We start from the raw sequence: 26,507 nt of genomic DNA on the forward strand, positions 1-26,507 counted from the left end.
CTACAGCCCACAATAACTTTTAGCATTTTGCAATGTATGGACAAATGGAAGTAGGAGATTGTGACTTTTTATGACTTTTACAAGGAGTTGGCACAAGGTTATATAGTTTAATTTGGGCTATATTTTGCTAGCTTTTGCACATATGGAATAGCATCTTTCTCTGCAATAATCATACCTATATAATTCTGTCAGAATCTGTCCTACCAGCTGGAGTGAGCTATTCCACACTGTATCTGATATTGTTTCCTTTTTATGTGTTGAGGCAGAGTGCTTTGCTGTATGTCCTGATATCCCCTGGCTCCCCTTTTGGAGCTCTGTTCACACATCTTGATTCCATCTGTACTCTTGAAGAGGACGGCTAGGTGGAACATGTATCTGTCAAACACATGTCCATTCTGGACAGCAGCCCTTCACGGGTCACGCCTTGAAACATCGCTAATTTGATTTCAAAGGGAGCTATTACAAAATGCCTTTTGTGTTGTTAGGCCTCAGGAGAAGGACCTCAGTTGGACACAGTGAAACACTGCAACTGCTTTAGCTGTGGTGTTCCTTGTTGGAACAGATATGAGAATCAGTGACGTCTTTGTCTTGAAGCGCTGTACCTCTTCAGGAGAAGTCCCCTGATGTGAGAGGGGATGGTTGAATGTATGTTAAAAGGTCCAGGGGACAGAATCTTAGTGATCCACGGCATTCATCAGATGCTGTTGAACAACCTCAGGAAATGAGTGGAAATCTGACTCCTGTTTGACTATGCTGAGTCCTGAGAATGGCGCAGTGGGTGCAGAGGGTTGACGTACACATCTGTGCGCTCCCTGGCAGTGCTTTGAAGATCTGTGTTGCAGCCTGTGGCTTTTTATGATGCAGTCATGTGCATTTTTAAGACTTAGAATTAGACACCTTTGTGCTTGAAGTTAAGCATGACTGTGACTCATTCAGCTGTCACTCTTACAGACTTGGTGTGAGAACCATATGGAAGGGAAGAAGTATCCTAGACCCAAGACGCAAGTTTATGGATTGCAAGACAGGAGGCCCAATACTGAAACAGCATCTCACAAAAGTGAGTACTTGGGCAAAATTTCCACTTCTGTTTGGTCAAATATCCAACATAAATTAAACTATTTTCTTGAAGTAGTGACTTTTCCCATTGGTAAACTGTGAATCTTCTTCCACAGCTAATTCACTATTTCCAGTTAGTTACAGTCACTCATAGGCTGCACAATCTCTGAGCACATTAGAGCCATACTAGTAGTCTGTCTGGCATTTGTAATCAGGCAACACTTGGGACTTCATAATACTCTAACTCGGTGCACTAGTGTGCCAAAATAAAGGTCATTTCAATTTCATGTTATGTCACTCAGTTTTGAAGTGACATGTGTTTAATGATTTTTCTCCAGTAAATGAATGATAGCAGGTATTAAACTAATATGCTTTGATGATATGCCCACAAAAAAAGGGCAAAATCTTTTAAAAAGCATTAAACAAATATTTTACCAGAAAAAAAACCCCACAACCCATAACAAAGATTAAACTCCTACCCAAAGCTTCTGCAATGAAGAAAATCAGACCTCTTGGCACTTTCCAGAGGACAGTTTGCAGAAGTTTCACTGTAATTTATGTGTGTCCATCAATGCAGAGAGTGAGGCTGATCTTTTGATAGAGACAGAAGAGCAGGAAGGTTGCAATTGGAGCTTGTCACTGTATCACAAAGCTTATAACTGGACCACTAAAGGAGTGGAAAAACTGGTCCTTATGTGTATGAAGCCTATAATTGTGCATAGACATGTTTAAAATCTTCTCATTTAGCAAAGCCTTCTTGTCTTCCAACTCGTCAGTAGTATTCCAGGTAGTTTCTCACTGTCATCTTTCTAGCAGGCTATGGGCTCAAACAGGCACAAACTGGAGCACAGGAGGTCTTATCACAACATCAGCAAACACTTTTTCATGGTGAATATGGTCACTTACAGATTTCCCAGGAAGACTTTGAAGTCTCTGTCCTTGTAGGTATTCAGAAGCCATCTTGACATGGTCCTGGGCAACTCGATTCAGGTAGCTCTTCTTGAGCAAGGTGTTTGGGTCAGATGACCCCCAGAGGTCCCTTCCAATGCCAGCCATTCTTGACTGATTCTGTGGCTGCCTGATCAGGGCTGATGACATCTTGTTATTCAAAGGCCTCAAGGCATTGACCAAAATCTATTATCCAGTCTTGGTTTTGGGAATGTTGCTTTTGGTGTTAGCAGTTCGTTGTGTGCCACTTTTAAGAAACTAACAGCAGAGAATAGGTGAGAGAACTGTTTTGATTCTTGGTGGTGTAGCTTTGTAGCGTGCTGGAGGAAAGGTTGTATTGAGGCTTTTTCTCCCAGGAGGAAGTGTGAAGATTCCAGGAAGTAGGATGAACACTAGTAAATGGCTTTTAGTAGGGACACTGGGAATGTACATTTCACAACAGTTTGTAGCAAAGATATTATCAGCTGGTGCTTGCAAAAGTCGATTCTTAATATTCTATGTTGTGTTTAGTAGTCAGAGGATGAATTGCCTCTTTGAGCTGATCAGACACCAAGTCATGTCTTCTTTTTGGTCACTGCTCCCATTGAAAAAATAAAACTGATGATAAACTGTAGACCAAGAAGTCAATACTGATTGCAAAATAAATTACCTGTCCCTTGAACCTCCTGTCTGGCCTCAGTGAGCAATAGGAATAGGAAGACATCAGGGAGAATTTGATATTAGACTGCAATCCTAGAATGAGACAGCTAAATGAATTCTAATTCATTTCCTTTGGTGACACATTTGGCACTTTAGGTACTCAAACTGCAAAAAGTCTCCAATGTTGCATACAGATGATAAACCTTCCTATGTTGTTCAACTGATCAATTGCTTTTTTTAGTCAGTGGTTATATGACATTATTTAATAGTGGACAGTTAAGTCCATGTAAATAATAATTTAAAAACCAGAATGAGATTATGTACTTGCTGTCTTAAGTCCACTTGGTCAATTATGAAATTTAATTATACAACCATTCCTTACCATTCTCAGTTGTTCTTACAACCTGTCCTAAAATGTTTTACTATCAATAATCATGACAAATATAATATGATATTCCTATTTTTCCTCTGCATGGGCATGAGCGCTTGTATGAACTTTGATGATGATAATATTTGGCTTAGAAATTATTTTAACAAATTTTGAATTGTTTCTAGTCATATCAAATTCAATGCCAGAAGATAAACAAAATGGTTTCAGGAATACTTTTGATGCTGTGCTTAATGCATTCATAGTAATAAGAAACCAAAGTTGTTATCTTTTGAATGCATGTGCCATGGAACTGAGAAATATCTTAAGACAGCAAAATACTATGTCTTTGTTACTTTTTGACTGATACAGTCCCAACAAAGTTGGTCTTTGAGCAGAGATAGCAGGATCACACTGCATTTCTCTTCCTTTGCCATGATTTCTGTATAGGTGCACACACATCATATCACTGGTTTTAATTGTCTCTGTTGTCTGCCAGGGCACGTTAAGCTTCAGATCCTGTTTTCCATTCCAGGTGCCATCATGGTGCCTCTGCTGGGTGCTGTGGCTGCTCAGCCCCTGGCAGCGGGGCTGGGGCTCGAGGAGTAGTGTAAGGGCTGGTGCCAGGGATGTCAGAGGCAGTGACCAGCCTGACACTGTGGGCTTGGGGAAATGCCCCCCAGGACTGCAGCTGTGCTGCAGGACTGAACACAGGTTGGGTTGCAGACCTACACTAATGCTCAAGGGCTGGCTGTGCTGTCAGAGCATCATGTCTCCTGCTTCACAAGAGAATTGTATGCAGTCTTTCGGCCTCTCAAGTCTCGTGTTTTATCCCAAGACCCATCTCCTTTTGGAAAAATATTTAAAAGGTTTTAATATGTATGTGGGTAGGACTTTGTTCCTAGTAGGAGAAAAAATTTTCTGACCTTGCATGCAAATTTTTGGAAAGAGGGAGCACACTGTTACATAAACTTGGAGAATGAGAAATGTGAATAAGTTCTGTAAATGAGGCATTTGCTTGAATGAGTGATCACAGTCAAACAGTGCATCTTAATTGTTTTATTTTCTTTCGAGTAGTCTTGCAGTCCTACAAGAAATAATAACGCCATGAAAATAGTCTACAAACTTTATTGTTGAAGCTTAAGACTTTAATGAGAATATGTACAGAGAGTTACTGTCATAAAACCAAAGCTATTTCTTCCACAATAACCATAACTTTGCCAAAACTGTAGAGATCCTCTATCTATACTAATGGCTTAAAAGACTAATGGTGGGAAATGCTCTTAATTGCTTGCCTGTACAAATATGAATCACTGACCAAAACAAAGTGTAAATTCTCTGTTTTTACCTTTAACTTTTTCTGTTACGTAGAACTACTACTGAGTTGGTGCTTTATTTTAAAAATTAGTTTTTTTGGAGAGGACTCCCCAGACTTTCTAGCTTGTATTAAATCTCTGTTTCCTTCTGTCTGCATCCTTTCCTCCTTAGTGTTTTTTTTTTTTTTTTAAATTCCAAGATGCTATATGCTGCTCCTGGCAGAAATGTGTATCTCCCAGTGTAACTTCCCATATTGGTAGGTTTTGGAAAAAGGCAGTGTACAGTCCTTCTGACTTGATCTACATGGGAGCAATTGTGGCATTGGAATACATATCTAAGAAAATAATTCAGGTGGTATTGGAGTGTTGGAGGTGTTATTGTTGTACAGAGTTGGTTTAGTGCATAAGAGGAAGAGGCTCTTTTTAGTGTTCAAGGAGGGATGACAGATTGGAAGTTATGTTTGGGATGGGCTCTTTTTGCTACTGAAAATAACTGTGGAGTCTCCAGGGAGTCTATTCAACTCTGCCATATCTATGTTAAAAGGAAAACACGTCAATTGTACTGAAGAACTTGGATAAGTTTCACAAAACCACTTCAGTGTCACTTAGTTTTTTATCAGTTTTAAAGAGTGATGTATCTTTTTCAGGCAGGATACAGATATGAAAAGTAAATAAACCATTCCTGTATCCAGAATGAAGGAAAAAAAATGGATTAGGAAGGGCATGGAAAAATATACTGTAAATAAAAGTTTTACTGCATGTAATATCTGCAGTGCTGGCTTTGGCAACCAGCTTTCCACTGTCCTGCTCTGTGGGCTGCAAAGTGGCTGTAAAAATCTGCTCAGAGTGACCATGTTTCAGTCTTTGCATGGATATAAATACCCATTATGTGAGACAGCAAAAACTCAGACCTAGGTATGGGTTATATACAAATACTCGGTAGACTCCCTTCCAGATGCAGGGAGTTTGCTCAGGGCAAAGGATCCTCAGCCCACTAAGCAGCTGCTCCACTTAATTGTTCCATACTTTTCTCAGCCAAAATATTTTCCCTGTGTCAGAAAGTGCACCTTTAAGATTAACCAATGAAAATGATTTTTAAGATGCTTTATTTGACCTTGACAGAAAATCTCTCTTGGAAGACTTTGTGTCACAAAATGGAAGCTGTGGTTTAGGCTTGGTCATGCTGCTCCTAACTTTTCCCGTCATGAATGCGTTGTAGCTTGAACTGATCACACCAAGCAAACTGAAGCTGTTAGTTCATATAATTGTCAGTTCTGTGTCTGTGCAGTAAGTCAGTCAATGATTCTTCTGAAATGACTGCTGCTACATCGCATAGCTGCTCACATGGCCACTGGATGTGTATTGATGGGGCTGATGGGGCCACTGAGCCAAGCTCACATCTAGCAGTGTCACAGCTCTCCAGATACTGGCCATGAGAGTGGTTTGTTCTGCACAGTATCCTGAAAGCACAGGCACTATCAGAGTCCAATGTACTGGTTTGGGTGATAATAGCAACAAGGCTGAGGAGGCTATGTGAAACTTGAATGAAGACACTAAACAGCAAAACCAATGGTGTTGATGGTGGTGGTGCAGGATGCAGAGACTATCTTTACAGTAATTGAGATGCAGCATCACTTGGAATACCTTAAAGTGTGAATTCAGTAGTGATTATCATATTGAGCTTAACAATAATATTTTAATTAGAAAGAACTTTACATTGAACTTTGCTGGCCATTCTGAATCTAGAAAACAGGTGATGAATTTTTTATGAAACAGATGAGAGGGGAGTTTTGATGAATGTTAGAAAGACCAGCAGCAATCTTAGATGTTAGTCTAGGGAAAATTTAATTTGCTCTGAGTGCAGCAATGAACCTGTTACTCATCTGAAAACATCTTGTAGAAAACATCTGTTAGGTCACTAGTTCACCTCACCCTGAAGATAGGATTTCTCTTAACTGTATTCTCTCTTGAGATGTTTTAATGTTATTTTGAAAGCTAATATTAATTTAACCCCATTTTCCCTCTTTTACATTTCTAATGCTGCTGTTAATAATCTCTGCCTCTTGGATGTTTTGCAGCATTTGCAGACTCACCACATCTGATCAGACTACCTCAGCTATATCTGAAGTATTGATATAGAGGTGAAAACCTGTGTATTCCACTAGTTACTCTTCTCTGCCTCCTTTGCATCTAAAGAAAGTTATCTTTTTTAATATCTTCTTTTTCTTCCAAGATTGCTCTCTCTTTGCCAATCACTTTCCTTAAAAATGTCTTTGAGACTTATCTGGGGACCACAATTATCATCTTCCTCAAAGAACAAGAAAGCAGAACAAACCTCTAGCATCAGAGAATTATTCTGCACAGCTGGATAATATGGGATTCATGCAACATCTCAGAATAAGTAATTTTTTTCAGAGCAGAGGTATTTGATTGTTATTTACGTTGACAACCATTCCATTGTTCTAAGAATTCTTCTAGAAAACAGGGTGCTGTGAATGAATGGAAAACTTCATATTTCTGGTGGGGAGGTGGATGATGATGCTTAGTGTTGTACAAATGAACTAGGATAATGATAACTAATTTGCAACCACTTGGCACTGTGTGAACTAGCCAGAGAAATGCACCTGGGGTGTATTATGGAGAAATTATACAGTTGCATATTTTTTTATGCTGAGATCAACTATGGGGCCTTGACCAAGAATTAGTTCTTTCTCAGAATGAAAAAGATAAAAAAGGTGTGTTCCATTGGGCAGCACTGGAGCAGCACCTAGCTAATGAGGGTGCTCTAAGGCTGTGGAAATGTTGGGGGTTAGTCTTGTTTCCCTGCTGCTTACTGTGCAGAAGCAAGACCATTATAGGACCAACACAGTGTATCCATGGGAACGTAGAACTCAACTTAAAGAAGCTCTTAAGAGGGAAACATTTATTTATTCTTTTAAAGTAATTTTATAAGTAGTATTTTCAAAACTTCACAAATGGTTTAAAAAATGCTACTTTATTAGTGTATCTAGGGATCAATAGGTATGTAATGGTACTTAAACAGGATGTTACATCTGGCTCACCCAAATCAAGATTATTTTGTAAGAATAGGGTTTGATAATGAGTAAGTATTTTAACGATCAGATTGCATTCTGCATTGGAAATTTCTCACAGTTAATGGTTCCTCCAGCTAGCCATTCACTTCCAGGAAAGCCCTCTTTATTGATTATTATTATATATTAATGGATCTATCAGATATTTATTTGGCAGGTTTCTTGGTTAAATTTTCTTTATTGACTTCTCCCAGGGGTAAATGAGCTGCAGAAGTGGAAATAGGCAGTCCTTTTCTGCTAGATCTGGATATTTAAATGTATTTTCAAAATATCAGCTCTATTACAGGAGCATTTGGAACAAACATTTGGATTCCAATAACATAGTGGATTTCAAGACTTTTTATTATATAAGGATTAACTCAGAAAACAGATGGATAGCCTATGTCAAGAATCCTAGCATGTAGGGAATCGTAGGAGAGCAAATTTCCAGCAAAATTTTAGATACCTGTCTTCAGAAATGTCTGTGAAGAACTCAAAACTGAGTGCAAATGAAACTGCACATTTTCAGCTACTGCTGTTGTGTGTGCAAATGGAAATTTAGGAAACATAAATTTAGTCATTTCCTTTAAATTGATTGTGCCAATACCTGAGAGGTGATTTGATTAATTTATCAGTGTTCTAGATATAGCTTTTAGTTTCTGCTTTATATTATAAACAAAGCCATTGACTGAAACATAGCTACATTCACTGAAATGAGTTTCATTCATTGAAGACATTGGGGAACATTTAGTGCCTTTTTCCTTAGTGGAAAGATGGCAATAACTTTTTTTATTTTTTTTGCTAATATTTAAATCAAGCTTGAAACTTGAAGTTTGATGGTGGAGGAGGTTTTTTGGATTCAACCAAACCCTCTTTATTTTAACATAAACATTTTTAATGGGAAGTTTGTTTTTGATAGCACCTTGTATAAAGACATTGCCTTCAGGAAGAAATATCAGAATTTTAGGATTGTTTGAAACAAATGTATATGGATATGTTATATGTCATGACTATGCAGCTGGATCAAATGGACTTGCAATAACAGTGGACCAAACCTGCAATAAAATTCTCTAATATTTCAGTGGACATGATTGCATGTGAAGCTACTTCAGAATGAAGCTCATGGTCCTGGACCTATTTCCTGAATATACGTATGAAGATGTTTCATAAAATAAATCATGGTAGAGGACTTACTGTGTATGGAGCTACATGCACAAGGCTACACAGCAAGATGTAATTTAACCTTATGCATGTGTACCAGGATTTAGATGATTAGTTTTTACTGCAGCTAAATCTGATGGTAAAACTAACTTGTGGATCAAACAATAATTGGAATACGGGGTGAAGTTCATGCAGTGTTTTTTCTACCTTTTCCTGCAATAAGATAAAATATCAAATGGACAGTATTTGCAGAGTTACTGTCACTTCTCATGGGTCTATCATATTTCGATTATAAACCCAAGAAATTTAAACTTGAGGTAACAAATTTTGACATTACAAACTTGTTTACTTCTCAGTAATTAATCCAGAATAAAGTAGAATTTTGAACTGCTAGAGAATTAAAGCAGTTGTTCACAATGTGTGAATTCACTAACTTCTGTTTTGTAAGCACTTGTCAGAATCACTGTTTTGTACACAATCAGTCGCATATAAATAAAGGCAATAGAGGTTCTAAAAATTAGGCTGTTTTTTACCTAGCAAGAATTGTTGCAATTGATTATTTTTATGCCCACACTATGAACCTCAGTATCCTACTTTTCATACAAGTTTCTTATATCAATTTTCAGACAATGGGCACAATAACTCAAGGCTTGCTGCCTTCATTTGAAAGTTAATTTGGATGAAAGTAAGGTTTGCATTTAAAGCACAAAAGCTCTTCCTGCATAAGTGCATGTGTGGACAGTTCTAATTCAGGAATCAAAATGTCTTCTGGTTTCACTTAATCTACTTTTAATAGTAGTGTTTAGCTTAATCCTTCATTGAACTGGAACAGGTCTACATACCAGTCCACCTCTAGATTATGTTGGAAAGGGAGTAGCTTTTCTGAATAACTATTATTAATTTTAGAAATATTTTTGCAACAATTTAGGTCTAAGTTTTATCTCAGCATGCATTGACATGTACTGCAGCCTTTCAAATCTCAAGTCTAAATTTTTCAACTCATCAAATAACAGGCTGCAATTTAAATGCTCAGAAGACCGGGCTCCAAAACAGAAATGAAGTTGTATTGGTTATTTGTGACAGAAGCGTAACTTAGATTTGTGGCTTTTACCAATCTCAAGCTACAGTTGGTTCTCTGTTGGTTATGGGTACAGTAATAGTAGTATTTAACCAAAAAAGAGGCAGTGATGATAGTCATTAATTGAATCACTGATTGTTTTGATACAGAGGAAATCAAGGCATGGAGACAAATCCCATCAATCTCACTTACATGGTGCTATGACTTAGGAATAATTCCTTGCATCAAGACTTAAGGCTGTCAGCTCTAAGGAGCAAGTCTTGTTATCTCCAAGTGTCTGAACTGTGCTTAGCCAACTAGAACTGTTATAGTGTTTTAATATACTTTAGAGCTATAGAGTACAGAGAGCTTTAAACATAATTGCAAAGTATTATATAGGCATCTTTTCGGCATTTCACTAGATTCTGAGAGTTAAAAATAAAATCTTTGCACTTAGTCTTTTGGGGAGCTAAGTCATTATTTTTTCATTCTTTACTTATTTTTAGATGTTCATTTAAGCTTCTTATGAAGTTTTTAGAAAGGCTGCATACCTGGGTTACTCTGAAGGTCAAATACTCTGTGTATTGAACATTTCAAGCTGCTGTCCTGCTTAAATTCCAGATCATTAGCTTAGCAAATGGGAGCCTAAATATAAGCAAAGTCAATAGGGAAGAAAAAAAATCCACTGCATAGTATGTCTAGTGATAGAAAAAGCTACAGAATGCAAACATAAATTTTTAAGTCAACATTCTTTAATTTAAAAAAACCCAAACCCACACCACCTCCGCTCCCCTCCCCCCTGACGAGCTTGCAAAAACTAGGTCTGAATTCCCAGTGGGAATAATGAGCAACAGCAAGAGTGAATGCTGGGAGAGTAGAATGCAATTGTATTAGTCTCCATCACAATGGGAGGTAAACCCAAATCATTTATAAAACGTAAATGCTGGCAGAACACAGGGAGCTCAGAGCACCACACTGCAGGTGTGATTTATGAGGCTGGGGACTGGCTATAAATCAAACCCTTTTGTTTTAAATAGTACTGCTTCAACGCAGGAGATCAGTTTACATGTAGAGGAAATGATGAAAAAAATTCAGTACATTGCATCCCAAGAATATTAGAGAATCAGCTTTACAATGTGACTATCAGGACCACGCTCAGACAATGGGTATCTGATGTGCAATTTAACGAATGCTCCCACTGCTGAACAGAGTGCCCTAATCTAGCAACTCAGGTTTGTTTCAAATGTATTAATCATGGGATCTATTTTGTGAGACCAGCTGTTAAAATCATTGCACTTAGGATCAGGAATATATTGGCTATTCCTGCTAGCTAGCTAGAGATGTCCTTTCATGCCACCAAAAGCCCTGCCTGTTTCTGTGTTATCCATATTTTTCCTTAATTCTAAAGGTTGGTGGGTCTCCTTATTTAGTGGCCTTGTTCTATGGAAATGGGTGAATAAAGCAATGAATTCCTAAAGATTCAAATAGAGAGTAGGCATCCTGTGAAGTTCTGCTCAGTTACAGGAAAATGCATGTCTGGCAAGGAAAAGTGCTTTTTTCCCTCTATTGGTTGGTTATATAGTTATCTAATGGAAGAGATTTTAAAGATAATGAGCAAAGTGATTTCTTCTGCCCCACTTTCTGGATCTGCCAGAGTTTATCTTGGCTGCATATTTTGCATTCATTTTACATGCATGCCACTAGAGCCTATGCTGTATGCATAAAACCACACTTTATATATTGTGCAATGTGGGCCAGAGAAGCACTTTAAAAAGCTGAAAGAACGAAAGGCCTACATAAAGGTAGGTACAGCAGCTATATAAGTTTTCAAAGAAATTTATGGTGAAACAAAAGTTGTGTGCATTGCACTTGTGCATATCCTGACCATTTGATGCAATGGCCTTATCATGAAGCTGTTGAATAGCCTGGTTTGGAAGGGACCTTAAAGGTCATCCAGTTTCAACCTGCCTGCCATGGGCAGGGACACCTTTTAATAGATCTGGTTGCTCAGAGCCCAGTCCAACCTGACTTGAAATGCTTCCAGGAATGAGGCATCCACAACTTCTCTAGGCAACCTGTTACAGCACCTCAACCACCCTCACAGTAAAGAATCTCTTCCTCAGTCTAATCTAAACCTACTTTTTGTATCAGTTTGAGGGTATTCCCTCTTGTTATCTCACTATTTGTCCTTGTAAAAAGTCCATCTTTCTTGTAGTCTCTCTTCAGGTACTGTAGTGTCAGAATTAGGTCATCCCTAACCCTTGTCTTTTCCAGGCTGAACAAACCCATTTCTTAAAGCCTTTCCTCATAGCAGAGTTGCTCTATCCTTCTAGTCATCTTTGTGGCCTCCTCTGGACTCACTCCAGCAGGTCCATGTCCTTCCTGCACTGGGACCCCAGGGCTGGATGCAGCCCTGCAGGTGGGGTCTCAGCAGGGCAGAGCAGAGGGGCAGAATCCCCTCCCTCACCTGCTGCTCACGCTGCTTTGGGTGCAGCCCAGGGCACATTTGGCTCTCCGGGCTGCAAGAGCACATGGCTGGGTCATGTCCAGCCTCTCACCCCCCTGCACCCCAAAGTCCTTCTCAGCAGGGCTGCTCTGGCTCTGTTCATCCCCAGCCTGTGCTGGTACTGGGATTTGCCCTGACCCAGGTGCAGCACCTTGCCCTTGGTCCTATTAAACCTCATGAGATACAGTAATGATTTAGCCATGTGAATGTAAGAAGTTGCACTGATAAGCAGAGTGCCTTTATGTAAGCAAGGAGTCAAGAGATATCCTGCATTGAAATGCTTTATTACTTTCCAAGAGTCTGAAGTACACACACTATGGAAACACGTGCACAGTTTCCAGGATTTTTTGGAGGTTCTGGTGTTGATAAAGGAAATATCAGCTATTGCTGGAGGCCTTAATATCAATTCCTTGAGAGAAGAAAGTATAATTTTGCTGAAATAATTGATTTTTTTCCCTTACTTATTATTATAAAAACACATCTAATGCCACAAATTTTGGGGTACCCTATAAATGTGAAAACATATTCCCAGCTCAGTAGACCATGCAGTCTAAATTAGGCTGATATATGAAAAAAATTTATTGATGATGAACAGAGAAAAGAAACAAATGACTAAAATTGCTTTTACCAATTTCCTTCCAACTGATAATGGGCCAGACTTTTAAAGGTATTTGGCTTTCTGAAGATTAAAGTGCTTAAGTGTCTTTAAAAAGACAGTAATTTTACATGTAAAATCTAATGCACTGCAAAAAGCACATTATGTAGGAGTTGAGCAAAAGTGGCTTTGTGTTTTATGAATCTTACATTGTCCTGGACACTAGGGTCAATTTGGATGCATAGCCTTGAAAGGAGCCTGGCCCAGTTATGTAGTCCTCTCAGGCTGCAATGCCATGGGTAATCTTTACAAAAATTATCTTTGTGACTGGATTCCTGAAAACTCTATCTATCTTTGGTGGTTTTTTTGTGTGTTTGTGTTTTGGTATTTTGTTGTTTTTGGGGTTTTTTTGGTGTTTTTTCTTTTTTTGTGAGCCAAACACTCTGTCTTCTTTCTTTGTCTACTGTGCCCTGTGAGAGAAATAGTTCTGTGGGTCAGAAGTAGTGTGTTGAAACCCATTTGTGCAAACTTTTCTGCCTTTTAGACAAGTTAGTCACTCAACACACTCAGGAAAATATATAATTAAAGCTGGTTTAAACATTGAGTTTCTTTGCCATTATAAAAGTTAAATACATGAAAAAGCAAAAGAACATTTATATAGCAGAAGTGATAATGAAGGGTTTACATCTGCAGCCTCTATGAACAGGGGAGGTTGTGGCTTTTCCTATGTAGAATCATCAGGAATAGATGGTAATTACCAAGTTCAAAGGCTATTGTCTCCTCTAAAAAGCCAACTTGTTTTTTTGGGGTTGTTTCAGGATGATGTGATGTCTGATGGCTCTATTCCTTTTATAGGACTTTTTGATATGCATTGAATTCTGACCAGGGATGGAAAGTTATTTTTGTGAACATATTAACAGGATGATGTGTAATAGATCTAGCAAAGGTTGAAGGCAGATAATGGTGACTGATGTAGTACCACAGAGAAATCTGAACACTGCTGTCTGAGGAGGCCAAAGGAGGAGTGAGGCAATAAGAGGTTTTATTGCCCAGCTGGGGTTGACAGAAGGCAAGATGATTTTGCTCCTCAAATTGTGCTCAGAGGACGGGAGGCAGTGTATATTTTACATACATGCGGTAGGTGATAGGAGAGGCTTGCTCACTGATGTAGGAGGCATTGTGATACACACAAAGGTCTCCTGCAAAGCTGATGAATACTTTTTCCTATTGTGGGAGCTGACACGTTGAGTGCCTCCTACAAATCTTGAGTCCAGCCTTGATGTGTTTTGCTTGCTGTATAATCTCATTAAGCCGATGGGAATGGCACTGAGGTAAAATCATAGGAGAGTTTTTTGTGTTCTGTAGCTGACAAAGGGAATGTCCTGGACATTTAGAATTTATTCTAATGTTGTGGTTATAATTTCTGGTAAGTGTTGGCTTGCACAACCTATTTCAAAATGTCTGCTGCAATGGCTGCAAGCACAGAATGTTCCAGGGGAGCTTACATAGATACACCTGCTGTCTGTGGGCAGGGTGTGTAGTATAAAGAGGGCAATTCGTGACCTTTGCTTCTTAAACCATACCCTTCCACAGAGGAAGCTCAAGTAGGTCATGTACTGAAGGGAGCCAGGAAATGTGCATGCATATGCGATGTGAATCTGATCTACACTGCCTGTGTAGTAACCAGGAGTGGCCACAGATGTGCATCCCAGTTTGGCAGATGTGTGTATACATTTTCTGAGATGTTGCAGAGAGGAACTGTGTATCAGACCTTACAATCTGACCTTAAAAAGTAGATGCCTTTATAGATTGTATTCAAGCTCCTTGTGATACAAATTAGTTTTCCAACTTAATCAGCATTTGTGACTTGATTCAACGGAGCACTAAAGATGTACTTGTGGCAATCACCATTCAGCAAAATTTTAAACTTTAAATACATTCTGTGGGAACGGAGCTTAAAATTAAATATGGGCTTACATGCGTTGCAAAACCAGGTTTCGACTTTGAGTTTCTGAATGGGAAAATTAGTCATGAAAGTTTGGTTCATAGTGTGAGATTTCTCCTTTCTTACTCATGAGGGAACTGGCATAAGAGGTGTTGCTGGAAATCATGGCTACTGGTGAACAGTTAGCAGGATGTTTTAGCATTCCTTTTGAAATAAAATCTAAACATGTGAGTAGGTATAAATTAAGCAGAAACATTTTTTTTTCTTTAACATTTGTATATTAAAAGAAATTTTTTTGAAGACTGACATTTCAGTTTCAAAATTAAGCAAAAACTTTGTAATTCAGAAAGTGTGCTGTCATTTGCAGCCCTCAGGGTCCATATGCCTGCAGACAGACACTCCTTTTAAAAGTAATTTTTCCAAAATCCTGGGCTTGTAAAAATATAAAATAAATGAACAAATAAAGGCACAAGTGTGTTTTGATATGCTTCACTCTTTTTGTGATATTGCCCTGTAGGATGCAATAAAGACATGGAATCAGACTAAAGTGATCTGAAATATCAGCGGTAAAGTCCTTCTTTTATTTCTTGTTAGAAGTATAGACCTGAATCAGTGCTTTGGAAGGTGTCCTGTTATTGGGCCCTAATGCAAGATAGAAATGCCATCTTCAGCTCTGCTGCTAGTGGAGTTCTGCAAAGTCTGCTCCCAAAAGTTGTTTGCCAGTTGAACACAGGACCTCATTTTGCTTCAATGTGCCATTGGCAGCAGCAGTATCTTGCTTACCACCTCTGACACCTGCAGACCAGAGTCATCACTAGCTCCTAGCCAGGAGCAAACTGGAGAGCCTGGCCATCCTTATCTGCTCGAAAAATGGGCACTATGAAGAATGTCACAGAATTGTAACTTGCTGAAGTGACTCAAATGCTCCATCCTGACATCTGCAGATGGCTCCTGAATTTTTAAGCATTTGTACACTTTTCTTTAGCATTGGTGTGTAAGGTATTCTCTTACAAAAGTTCGTTAGTTGAACAGTGTTCTTTTACAGCATTATAGTAATTCGTGCTCCAGATAAGAGAACTTCCTGGCCTGGTGCCTATTTTCAGATTTGCCAGGGAACATCACTGTGTGGCAACAGGATGATTCTTCCTGTCTTTAATGTACCTCTGATAAATTATTACCATAGTCCAGTGATTTAGAAGGTTTAAAGTAGGCTCTCTGATGGGGACTGTAAGAGGCATGGAGAATCCCACTGGACACCCCATATCAAGTCTCATAAGTTGCTGGAAGTAAGAGTCTGAATTTGTTCATGATTATGTATATATATTTTTAGTTTAATAGGTATGGAGTATAAGGCAAGGTAAGCAAACTATTGCTTCAAAGGGAATTGTTTGGAAAAAGTTTGAGAACACCTGTTCTAATTATTGTGTATGACATTTTTATTTCTAATTAAACTCTGAGCTAGAGAATATCTTCCACATATCTGTTCTGCTGGTCACCCCCATACTATGGGAAAGAGCATGTTTTGCTATTTTTATATGATTTGTTTAAAAAGTCCTTGTAAATTTGATTTCTCTGTCTTTAGTTCCAACCCTGGTAAGAATTTATTTTTTAAACCTCATAAATTAGAGAAACTTCCTATTAATTTTTCAGTCGTATCCCATGTTAGTAGTACTCGACCTTTTTCCTTACGCACTGTGTAATTGGAGATTGATCCAGCTTAGTTCTAATTATCAGAAGAAGCAGAAATCCCTCTAACTTTCCAGGGCCTGCTCCACAACTTCATAGACTCTGTATATTCTAGTCACAGTTTCTATCTGTGCAAAATTTGGTGTAAATGTACTGAAGTCAACCAAGCTGTTTTAGTTCAACATAATTTAATAATAGACTGGCCTCAAACTTCATCATCCTAGGACTCATTAGGCATTCTGGTTTTGTTCATACTAGGACCCATCATAAAGAAACTGATTTCCCCCTGTTCACTCATCCAATGTATTGCAGGAGAGCTCCATGTTCATTTCCCCATTACAGAGTGTTTTGTGGGGTGAGAAAGAAACAAGCCAAAAGAAATCAGCAGAAGAAGTAGTTATCATGTTGGATGAGGCTCTGCTCACATTTATTTTTGGTATAAATGCAGAACAGCTCCACTTCTCCAAGAGAAATTTATTTGCATTTGGTGGGTGGGACTAAGTCCATATTAATACTCTGAGCCCCAAAATTCACACTTTCTACCCCTATTTTCTGCTCTGAGTTACAAAAGAGACTGCTTAAGATGATGCAGCATATATTTTATGATACCCATTACTTCTGCAGTTCCTCCTCCTCCTCCTTCATTGCTAGTTGTGTTCCCCAAGTTGGGCAGCCAAATAATGTGTCCTCCATGGCTGTTAAAACTGCATTAAAAATAGGCTGGGAAGAAATATTGTTGGAACAAAGCAATTGGCACAGTCCCTTTTCCTCTCCCCAGTGGCAAACTATTTGATGACCACAACACAATTGGTCTCGGTTATCTGGAGAGCGTGACCATGTCGTTGTTTCTCTGTCTGGGTCTCTCACAGGGTGGCACAAAGCAGGAGCATTTTGGTTGGGATGCCACCATCGGTGTGCTGAACATTGCAGAATGACAGCGACAGAGAATGAGAGCCCTCTTCTCGCGCATTGCTCCGTGCTGCGAACAAAACGGCGTTCTTGGTGCAGCCAAATTGAAAACTTCTGTACAGTTGGCTCAGTTATGAATTTGCAGTGAGGGGTGTGTTAGCTGCTAAATCTGTAAGCTGTGAATTGCGTTGAGTCTTGACATGTAGATTAAATGATCCAGTAGTAGTTTTGTTTTACTTCTCTGTTGCTCATTGTCTTCCTGCTTAGCTGCCCCGCATGAATTATTCCTAACCCCATAGGCAGATGTTGCCTACACTGCCAGCTCACCTCCTGTACTAGTTTAGCAGCTTCATATCTGTCCCCTGCCTACGCCTTTATGCTTTCTCACGTGTACTTTCTATCCCTGATACAAATTTTCCCCAGAAAACCCTCCTACTCCTGTGTGTCAGTAATTCTTTGCTCTTCTACCATACCTTTTGTGACTTTCTCACCTATATCATTAGGATTTTGAGTAATGAAATAGTTTATTTTGGCTTGTTATGGGTGCTATATATTTATACATGTTGGGTGGGCTAAGATCAGTACTATTCTTGTAGCATTGTGCTTTTGAAAGCTGTGTAGAGGATCCCTGTAGACCGTAATAAAAAAGCCCTGAATGTATCTTAATATCAATGATGTGAGGACAGGGCCTGAGACCAGTACTTTGTGGCATGATCTGCAGCTAGACTAATTACAGCAGTCCTTTGCAGCTAAACATGTAGATATTGTAGGTAGAGTGTTTATGCATTTGTGTGATTCTGGGAGAAATATCTATTCGGAAAATTTGAATAACAGTTTTGGTTAAACTAATGTTGCAGAGACTTTCCCTTTGGAATGACGATTTGTCAGTGGCTTAGAATGAATCAACTAAGAATTTTATACAAATACCAAGCTGTTATTTAAAATGTGTCACAGCATTGGTAGTGCACCTCTGAGCTGGTGCTAAACTCAGCGTTCAGACTTACGGTGAATTTCCAAGCTCCGTTTTGACTGGGTGGTTTGAAACATGGTCTCTTCTTTTGGCTTCCCTGGCAGTTTTCCAATAAACAGTCTGGCAGCCTGTTATGCTTTCACAGCTGTATTAGCCCCTTTGGCCTCCCCACCAAGCCCCTGACTAGTGTCAGCTCATCTTCTCTGAGAATCTTGGTCCTACTGGAAAAGTCAGTTTACAATTTATTCTTTGGGCATATGACAGCTGATAGCAAACAGACAAACACTCTTTGCACATCAGTCACTTTTTTTCTGAAATAGCACAAGAAATAACACATGCACTCCTGTACATGTAAGGATATATAAGTGTACCTGCATGTTAGTGAACACAAAAATATGTAATTATGTACAAAACTGTGAATGTGTATATTCCTAAAATGAAGAATATATATGCTCCTTGCTTTTTGTTTCCCTCTTTTAGGAGCTGTCTATGTTCAAGCCTTCCTGTGCTGCACAGCTCTTCATGGGCTTGGTGTCATTTGGTTCCTACTTCCTTATTTGGCCCACTGCCCTCTCCATTTTTCTGTCTTTATTTCTTTCTTATTCAGCTTGCCCTTCCCAGTTTCTTAATCTGTGAGATTTTATCAAGGCAAAGTATGTGCTTCTGTAGGACTGTATCAATGCTTCATTTCATTCTTCTGCCTGTATGAAAATTCCCAGGCTCTAGCTCTGGCAGCCAGTACAGACATTCTGCCTTTTCCTAGATTTGAGTCTTCTCAGTGCCCTGACCTTGTGCCCAGACAATAACCCTTACAAGAGACTTTTTCAATGATAGATTTTTTTGGCCCCACTTCCCTGCTTGTTAATACAAACTGTAATGAACCAAGGTATGGTGAGGACAGATGGACATAAAAGTACAAGTGATGCCTACACTGAAGCTAGGCTTTTGTACAGTGTGTAGACATGTCCTGAATAACTCCTTAGAGACAGATATGAAGTTTTTGGAAAAGAGATTGATCTAGGGGGACTAAAAGGCCCAAACTAAATTAGTAACTCAGAAAAAAACTCTGAGTTTTGAGTATTGAGCTCTCAAGTTACTAAAATCCCCAGAGTCTTAAACAATGCAGCATAGGGATAGTTTTCATTTTCACGCAGTAAACAGCAGTTTCAGGAGTCACTTGGTTTCAAATGAGCTGTATTTGACAGAATAACTCAAACTGAAACCAGAGTGGACTGTTTGTGAATGCACTTGGGCTGAAACTGAAGAAAAGCTTTCCATGAATCGCTATAAGTGGAAACCACTGTGTTAACCTAGATGGGTGCCCTACTTCCCAGCGGGGGCACCTGTCTGCTTACTCCCTGTGCTAGCAGGATAGATGACCTTGAGCAAAGGGCTCTGCTTCTGATAAAACCCTGGGAAGGAACTATCCTTCAAACATAAACCACTTTTTGATCCTCTCCGCTGTGGGATGGAAGACAGGGAAAGTGTAAACTGTTCTGAGATGAGATCTTTCTTTTGTCTGGAAGGTGTACTTGGCATATCTTGTTCCCATCCTGCTGATGCTATTGGGTTGTGCAGCCTATGTGGGCCATTGGCTTGACCTCACCTGGTAGACCTCACTCATATCTTCTCTGCCCCTATTTCTAGAGGCTCCCTGGGAAGTTCCTTTTCAAGGATATTTCAGTCTCATTTCATTTTTTCACATCTTCACTTTCTTTAGAAAAAGTAGAAAGGTTACAAAGTACTTCCCACGCCAGCTGATTTCTTGTAGTCTGTAGCCATTCCCCAGTGCACAGCCACTCTTGGATTGAAAAGTAAGGGTAATTTAACAATGCCATACCATGTTTATTGCCATGGTGCTAAGGAAAATTGTATCTTGTACTGCAAGTTTATGGCATAGCTAAGGTTTTGTTGAAGAAATTGTTTGAAATTTGTATGTGTTTTCATGCTACTGTCAGCAAAGCCACAAAGGGAAAAGCTGGGGCAAAATAAACAAAAAAATTATAAAGAACAGTAGTTTCTGCACAACTGGACTCCAGTCACTTCACCATCCTTGTGACTCTGTTGGATGTGCACCAGTATGTCTGTTTCTCTTGAAGTGGGGAGCCCAGGACTAGATCCAGCACATCGGATATTTTTTCACCAGTGCTGAGCAGAGAAGGATCGTCTCTCTTGACCTGCTGGCAAAACTCCCTCCTCATGCAGCCCAAGAAGTTGTTCACCTTCCTTGATGCAAGAGTGCATTGTGGGTGTGTGTTCAATTTTATGTCCTCATCAAGATGTTTTTCTGCCAATCTACTTTCAGTCTGGTCAGCCCTCAGCATATCTTGGCAGATGAGGTTGTTCTTCCTTAGCTGCAGGACTCAGAATTTCCCTTTGTTTAAGCATCATGACTTTCTTGTTGGCCCATTTCTCAAGCCTGTTGAGGTCCCCCTGGATGGCAGCAGAAATATCTGATTCATCAACCACTCTCACTGGCAGCAAACTTGCTGTGGGTGCACTGTGACCCCATCATCCAGGTCCTTAGTGAAGAAATTAAACAGTATAGTTGCAGATATCAATGCCATGATATCCCACTAATGGCTGGTTTCCAACTGGACTTTGTGCTGCTGACCAGAGCCCTTTGATCTCAACAGTTTTTCCAGTTCTCAGTTCACTTTCCTGTCCATTTAATCTAGTCTGCTCGATCAGATTGTCTATGAGGTGTTACAGGAGTTAGTATTAAAAGCCAGACTAAAATCAAGAGAAAGACTTTCAGGTCTGATTCTGCCAGGTGAGACCTTTATTTTTTCTGAATTATACCACTGTTGAGATCTTCTGTCTTGTACAAGTCACTAAGCCTCTTTCTGTGCTATGCTTTATGAAGCTGGGCCTGGAGTTATATAGAAAGAAGGAAGGAATGATCTTGCATAGAAAGTATTTTAATACTGTCAAGTATGATTGGTTTACATAATAGGATTCAAAAGCAAAAGTTAGGCAAGGACCATTCATATTAAATATTTGAAATATAAAATGAAAATAAAAGTGTTTTTAAAACCAGGGTGGTTTGTTAAAGCTTTTGAAATTTAGTGAAGTTAGCATTGACAAATATTAAACATGTACAGTTTACCTTTAAGAGGAAAGGCTCTGCAGTGGGCATTTAGCTAGATTTGTACACCTACACACTGCAGATGGTTTAGTTTTATAAGAGATGAAACTGCATTTGGTGGAACTGATTAAATATAAAAACACCACCATCTGCCATTTATTCTAATATAAAATGGTTTGGGCAGATGCTGACATCTTTTGAGATGATTGATTCATCTCTGACAAGTGAAGATTCTCGGAGGGTTCCAGCTGCCCACTGCTCACACAATACCCGCTTACAAGAGCAAGCGCCAATCACCGCACTGTTGATTTGGATGGAGCAGGTGAATGAAGGGCACTTTAATAACAGCAGCCTGGAATTCCTAACCACAGCAGTGGTGGGGTTTTTTTCTCTTCCTTTTCACTCCCCCCCCCCCCCCCCCCCCCCCCACCCCCCACTTCTGTTGCACATTAAACTGGAGGATATTTTATGCACACAGTATACTGTATTGGAGCACAGCGATAACTGGAAGAGTGTCAATTTCTGGCACAAATAGCTCTCTTTCGTTTTTTAGAGTGGAAAACCGTCAGATATGCACCACATATGCTATTCATTTTAAAATTATTTTTGCTAAGTGTCCATCAGGATTACATTTAAACTTCCTGGAATATTATTTATTGAGTATGACACCAAATGCTTTGTAATAACTTAAATAACAGATGTCTATCTTGTTTTATTTGATAACATTGTCACATTCTCTACTGGGGTATTTCCTTAGGGCAGTTTGCTGTAGCATCAGCTTTTTTATAGGTTTTGCTCAAACTTTTAGAACATGCACAATAAGTTAGGGAAGAATTCTTTAAAAAATTCTCAGGACAAGACTGTGACATTCATACCCACGCTGAATAGCTGCTTGCACCACCAGTAAGTCCTACTGCAGACAATTTCTTATGAAATAAGGTCCTGACCCAAAGCTAGATTTGTGGTTACTGCAGTGGACTTTTGGTCCATCTCCAAGTGGGAGAAAGTGCAGAATAATTAGATTTTCATGCAATAAAGAAGCAGATCCAGTCAGTCCTAACACTGCAAGTATATAAACTGCAGGAATTCTTCAGAACAGCTTAAAATAGGATACTCTTTTTGTACATGTTAAAGTGTAAGTTCTGACTGTGTCCCCCACTTGGAAGTATCATGTTGAATAACTTCTTCAGTATAAAATATTAGTTAAAAAAGGAAAATGGTCTGTTTATATGGAATGACATGAAAGTGTGACCGTTTAGTGTTGTGCTGGCACAGGACCGTATGGCACACATATATAATTTTGGTCAGAGGGATACTGAGAAATTGTACATTCATTTGAATGTATCTGGAGTAATTCCAACGAAGTCTGGAATAAGCCTATTGTACAGGGAAGTAGTTGGTGTTACAATATGGGTAAAAAACACTCTATGTGGCATTTTTAAGCTATTGAGAGAAGCTAAAAGTTATATAAAAACTATGGATTTTTATTATTGGTACAGAATCTATTCTGCTCACCTGTTGCTGAAGGTGAGGCTATAGAGACTGTCATTTGCTTGTTTAAAAAGGTAAGGGGTAAAATTAAGTCAGGCAGATTCTTATCTGGCATAAACTGGGGTTTGAAGTCAATGAAGCTAATCTTATTTTTTATCTGTAATACATCTAGGGCAGAGGATTCAGAAATTATTTTTCACAGTTCATTTTATATTAACACCTCTTTTACTTATGTTGTTTCCCTTATTCAGATATTCTAATTTACCTCAGCCCCCCTTTTCTCCAGGCACTTTTTCTGTAGGAAGAGGCAATACAACATTTTGCCTCAGAACAATCTTATTGGCCCTAACTGGATACTGGTTTGTAGGAAGCACTGATGCTGGCTGATATGAGAGGAGGACTCTCCCATCAAAGAGAGTGGCTGTGCTATTTCATCTAAAGATCTGGGAAGCTGGGTGCTGGAATTGCCTCTGCAGTTGGGTTTACTGCTGGAAAAGAGCAATGTTTATGTTAAACTCAAAAAGCAACACCTTAATTTGAATGTTCCAAAGGTTTGTTTTAAACAATGAGAGAGAATCTGGAAAAGAAGTGTGTTTTGGAAGTTAAAAGGAAAATCAGAAACCTAATGAATATAGAATTACTTAATATATGGAATGTATATCTAACTTCAGGGAAAATACTTTTTCCCCCAATTTGGCTGCTATTTCTTCTGATATAGAAACATTATACAAACCTAAAGAGTCTAATCCAAGAAACAGGCACCAGAACCTTTATAATGCAAATTATCTGACTGTTCTATAGTGTCTTTCTTCCAAAAGGGTCCCAAAGTGCTATACAAATTACATGTGGCCACATGAATTAGTTCCCACACCACTGAGTTACAGCCAGCTCTGGGGAGCAGAACATCTTCCTACAAATACACAGAGGCATTACTCAATATTTTGTAGTGGCAAGCATAAAATACAAAGGAGGCAAAACAATAAAATAGGAAAAGATGAAGCAGACATTGAAATTAAAATTCAAAGAGGACTGAGAAAAGGATAAAATCAGCTCCACATTTTTCTTTGATGCTGTCTTCAGAGCTGGTGATGCATATTGTTATTGATAACTATAGCTGACTTTCACAACAGTATATGTCAAGATCCTGGTTCCCAGGACTTGGTCAAGGGCATCTGGGCACTGCTTCTTGATTCTGGCTCATGGACCATTTCTCCCTGCAACCCTTCCACCTGTGTGTCTGAGGTTCCACAAAGAGACCTCTTAGTATAAGGGTGCAGGGCTACTTATGCCCTGGCCAGATGTGATTACTTCAGAGAATGCACTTGGTTTTCTTGAAACAAGGGGCCAGTTTGGCTCCTTGTGCCACCCTCTCCACTCCCAACCACCCCAGTGTCAAGCAATAGGATTGACTTGTGGAACTGGATCCTGGCTTGACCTTCACTGCTGCCATTAGCAAGGGCAATCTCCTGCCTGCCACTGCTCCAGCCAGAGTCCCTCCAGAGGAGGAGGGACCAAAAGAAAGGATGGAGAGAGAAAAATAAGTGAGTTTCCTACAAAAGCAGTTCAACAAAAGTCAACAGTCCTCCAAAATCCTACATTTTCCTATTTCTTTAAACAAAATGTTTTGGATTTCTTGTAATAGTTTAGAAAAGGATATCTTTTCTTTTCCTCAGCCTATTAGCACTGAAAAGTGAAACATGAAAAATCCTTCAATATGTCTGATTTTTCATCAGCTGAAAATTTTGTTTGACAGTGCTAAAATTTGCCATACCTCTGAGTTTTGAGACAGGGGTTTCCTGTTAATAACACTGAAGTATTGTCATTACAACTGCTGTTTCCCACTTAAATTCTGTTAAATGTTGTGTTGAAAAGAGGTTTAGTGGGGTATTTTTTTTGTTGTTCTATTTTTAATGGATAGCTTGCAATTCACTTTTGTAAGACATTATGTTGGGCTAATCATTTTCAGAGTCTGCCTGAATGCAGTGATGGTGACAGTGCTGTCACTCTGTGCATAATAGTTCCTTCATTTGTGGGAGACATGCTTGGTAATTAAAAAAGTCTGTAAACAGAAGCTGAGGTGCAGCTTCTCAGCAGAGTAATGTGGAGTGACATTGAGGTAGATGATTAGACTTCTTGGGAGCAAAATCAATGAAAGCAGCAGTTAGTCAGATGTCCTCTGACATAATTTTTCCCGTGTGCAGGTGGGGTATTTTACAGGAGTCTTAGGAGCTGTTGTTATTTTCTACTAGCTCTAAAGTCAAAATTTGCAGAAATGTCTGAAGGATTTAAGTGTGCTCCTGTGGGTGAAACAGTTATATGGGATTTAGGCAGGTGGGAAAAATAGAAAGGGACAAAAATCTCATAATTTTCTCACCACAAACTCTCACTGAAACTTCCCAGGTTTGTTTTGTTGCTGCTGACTCCTTCCTTCCCTCACATGCTGCTTATCTGGGTGACGAATCATGGCTGGAATTTATAAATGCTTCTCTGTTGTGCAAAGGAACTTTGATAGCATGAAATGAATAACAGGTAACATAATAAGAAAAAGTATCTAGCTACAGCTTTGGAAATGTAAATTCTTTTATCAGTCCCCCTGCTAATTGGAATTTCTATTTGTTGTTTCACATTTAGTGGATTTCATTATAGTTTCCTTAGTAATTAGATATTTTAACTATAAATGAAAAATACCAGACCAAAAAAACCCAAAGCAAAAAAACCCAACCCCAAACTATCAACAAAAAAACCTTCATTAAGATGCAGTCAAACTTGGATATAGATATGACTTTAATTAAAATATTGTTAGAATGTACTGTTACGGAAAACAAAGGAAACAAATGAGCCACAAGAAACTGAAATATGGAAAAAAGGACCCTATCCAGTTCTTCCAGTCACTGCAAAGACACTTGCCATCTGTGCTTTGTTCAGGAGGAGTCCACATGTGAGTGAGAGCTTGAACTGGGAGCCAGGTCCAGGAGGTATTTGCCTCTCTTGCTCAGTCCCCTGGTGGTGCCTCTTTTGGACTGCTTTCCTCCCATTCCGTATTCAGCTCCAGCAGCAGCCAGCTCCCAGACTGATGGGGGCTACTGAAGGCTCCCTGCCTGGTTTGGCTACAATAGAGAAGGTGCCAGAAGAGAATTTTTGCATCATTTGTCATATGTCCATGTGGAAAAGTCTTCCCCAAAATGATGTTGTTCCAGGCAGGTGGAGAAAGGACTTTGTAGACCTGAGTTTTTTAAATTGAAGGTCTTGTGATTTTTTTCATGCTTTATCGATTTAAAAAAATATTCATGATTGTAAAGTTATGATTAAAGTTTTTTTAAAAGAATCTGTGTTCCTCTGCATAATTTCTCATGTGAAAAATGAGTATGATGCATTTCACTCCTTTGCCTATAGACCAGAGGTGTTCACAGACCTGCCCCTTACACTTTTATTGATAGTGCAGGGCTAAGTGCTACCAAAAATGTATTTTGGAGGTCAAATGAGCTTTTCTGCATTTGCAGCTTCATGTTTAGAGCTGGGCTCAGACATGGAGGAAGATAAACTATTTCACAAAACATTCATTCTTTCTGAGGCTGATTTCTGTCTTATTAGCCCAAGGAAAGGAAACCCAAGGAGAAGGTATCATAGACAGATTTGGGTCCAAACTTTTCACCAAGGTTGGCCTCTGCTCTCTAAGTGAGGACTGCCAGACAGAGTCAGTAG

At 39.2% G+C, this 26,507-nt stretch overlaps 1 long non-coding RNA gene across 9 annotated transcripts in view; it reads left to right on the forward strand.

Annotated features, from left to right (window-relative positions):
• The window catches only part of LOC111925932 (uncharacterized), a 215,878-nt gene that overhangs the window by 146,218 nt on the left and 43,153 nt on the right, over window positions 1-26,507 (forward strand). For 5 of the 9 annotated variants that reach the window (XR_015282776.1, XR_015282773.1, XR_002862582.2 and 2 more), the window contains 2 exons: window positions 952-1,057; window positions 17,217-26,130. This is a non-coding gene — a long non-coding RNA (uncharacterized LOC111925932). Of the gene's footprint in view, window positions 1-951; window positions 1,058-8,479; window positions 9,076-17,216; window positions 26,131-26,507 lie in introns of those variants that run through there. The other 4 variants (XR_015282775.1, XR_015282774.1, XR_002862581.2 and 1 more) reach the window with 3 other exon arrangements.

Source organism: Cyanistes caeruleus, chromosome 2 (genome assembly GCF_971803275.1).
Source record: "Cyanistes caeruleus chromosome 2, bCyaCae1.hap1.1, whole genome shotgun sequence".
Taxonomy (NCBI): domain Eukaryota; kingdom Metazoa; phylum Chordata; class Aves; order Passeriformes; family Paridae; genus Cyanistes; species Cyanistes caeruleus.